Source organism: Arachis ipaensis, chromosome B09, assembly GCF_000816755.2.
Source record: "Arachis ipaensis cultivar K30076 chromosome B09, Araip1.1, whole genome shotgun sequence".
In the NCBI taxonomy this organism is placed as follows: Eukaryota; Viridiplantae; Streptophyta; class Magnoliopsida; order Fabales; family Fabaceae; genus Arachis; species Arachis ipaensis.
In genome coordinates this window covers 41,297,317-41,300,233 of record NC_029793.2, presented here as the reverse complement: position 1 = coordinate 41,300,233, position 2,917 = coordinate 41,297,317, and positions in this window count along the sequence as shown.

Below are 2,917 nucleotides of genomic sequence, written 5' to 3'. Positions count from 1 at the left end.
TAAATTCAAAAGACATATGCACTGTTCAAGCATTCATTCAGAAGACAGAAAGCATTGCCACCACATTTAACCAATTAGAATTTGTTTTATTTAAACTCGAAATTTTATTGCTTCTTATTCAAAAGATCTACTATTTTATTCATGCTTAATGATGATGAGAAAAATAAACTATAGCTTAATTGGAGATAAAATCAAACTAAACACTAATTACTACTAATGATCATGTAATGAAGACACAGACATAGATAAGCACTTATCATAGAGAAAACAAAAAACAGAGAAAGCAAGAACAAGGAATGAGTCCACCCTGAGCTATAGATCCTTCACATAATTGTTTTACCACACCAAACTTAGAATGTTGCTCGCCCTCGAGCAAAAGAAGAGGGAATTGCACACAACTCTGGGCGTTCAGCGCCAGGTTGGTGCCTATTTTGGGCGTTCAACGCCCATTTACTAGCCATTTCTGGCGTTGAACGCCAGAACCATGCTCTGTTCTGGCGTTCAAAATTTTTAGATCTAATGCTCCTTGTTTTTGAAAATTTTGGAGGGAAAACACCAAGGAACACCAAACTTAAAAATTTTAAGATCAAGACACAAGAAAACTCAAGAACACTTTGAAGACTCACAAGAACACAAGAACATGAAGAAAGAACACCAAACTTAAAATTTTTAGAAAACCAAACCAAAATTTTTGAAAATCAAAGGGGAATCAACAAAAAAAACACCAAACTTAAAGTTTGGCACAGGATTTAATAGAAAAATTATTTTTGAAAAAGAAGGTTTTAAAAAGAGTATAAAAAATTCTAACCCAATCAAATTAATGTTCTAGCCAAATGAGTTATGGGACCTTATTAAAGTTTGGCACAGGATTTAATAGAAAGATTATTTTTGAAAAAGAAGGTTTTAAAAAGAGTATAAAAGATTCTAACCCAATCAAATTAATGTTCTAGCCAAATGAGTTATGGGACCTTATTAATAGAAAAATTATTTTTGAAAAAGGTTTTTTTAAAAATATGATAGCCAATTACCATGAACATAAACACCACGTTCTAATTAACTGAGGAGGCCGTTTGTGGAGTTGAACGCCAGTTTTTATGCCAGTTTGGGCGTTCAACTCCAGTTTTTGATCCTTTTCTGGCGCTGAACGCCAGAATTGGGAAGAGAACTGGCGTTGAACGCCAGTTTACCTCGTCTATCCTTGTGCAAAGTATGGACTATTATATATTGCTGGAAAGCCCTGGATGTCTACTTTCCAACGCAATTAGAAGCATGCCATTTCGAGTTCTGTAGCTCCAGAAAATCCACTTTGAGTGCAGGGAGGTTAGAATCCAACAGCATTAGCAGTCCTTTTTCAGCCTGAATCAGATTTTTGCTCAGCTCCTTCAATTTCAGCCAGAAAAATACCTGAAATTACAGAAAAACACACAACTCATAGTAAAGTCCAGAAATATGAATTTTTCCTAAAAACTACTAGAAATAGACTAAAAACTAACTAAAACATACTCAAAACTATATGAAATTATCCCCAAAAAGCGTATAAAATATCCGCTCATCAACGACCCAGTGCACTTGCTGGTTAGTTATGCAAAGTTGTGAAGATATGTTTAGACCATGGTCCTGTTCATCCGTTTTTGGTGCCATTGCTAGGGAATCAATTTCGAACAATAATTCACAACCTGAGTAGCAATTTCGCATACCAAGCTTTATCTTTGGTTTTGGATATTCTTTTTCTGTAAACCTCATGCTTCTTTAAAACAGTAATTAAGTATAATTTCAAGAGTTAGGGGACAAGTGAGCAAGTTTGAAGGTTATGCTTGAATTAAGATGTAATTAATGACAATTGGTTTGATGGAGGTCTGATGGTGATTTCGATATTGAGGGAGAGGATAATGATTGAGTATGATTGAGGTATGGTGATGAATGAGATGAGATTGAGAATAATGTGGGTATTGTTGAATTATGATTGAATTATTCATATGGCTTATGAATTTGAATTATTTGAAACACGAGTTTTCCTAGGTAGACGCAGTGGCTTGCCACCACTTGCTCTAGGTTGAAACTCGATACTCACGATCCGTTGACCCTCTGTCGCAAAATATGACCGGGCACTTTAACTCCCCAGGTTCTCCCTTGGACATGGGTAAAAACATGAAATATTATATTTGAGCTTGGAGTTTTACTCCATGGAATATTATATTATTGAGCTTGAAGTTTGATTTCATGGAATATTATATTATTGAGCTTAGAGTTTGACTCGATAAAATATTATATTTGAGCTTGGATTTCGACTCCATGGAATATTATATTTGAACTTGGAGTTTGACTCCATGGATATTATTTTTGAGCTTGGGGATGCGCGCACAGAGGGACGTACAATGGTTAGCTACTAGGACATGTCGGGTTGGATATATAACTGACATATGAGACTCATCAACCATAGGATAGGCATGCATCATATGCATTTGTATGTTTTGCTTGACTGTGGATTTGTTTTGGTTTGCCTAATTGCTTAGCCATGTTTATCTGCTACTTATTTTACTTGCTGTACCTGAATCCTACCTGTGATTTCTTTGTTTGTCTTATATGTGTATGTTTATCTGAGAGACCCTCTTTGGTGGAGGCATGATGAGGGTGATTTCTAGTATGTGGTAATAAAGGTTGAGGCAAGATGGGCTAAGTATTGCCTTATTATTCTAATTTATGTATTGGTTGAGTAGAAGTGAGCGATGTAAGTTGGGTAGGAAGCCTTTAGGCATGTCTTTGGTCCTTTTTATTTCTTTAAACTATTCATCTTACTGATTTGTAAATTAAAGGAATTTCTTTATGACCTTTCAAATTAAGTTTTTCACAAAGCTTTTCTAAAAGGTTATTTTAGGGATAAACAGTTTTAATAATGAACTTATTTCTGTTTATAAGT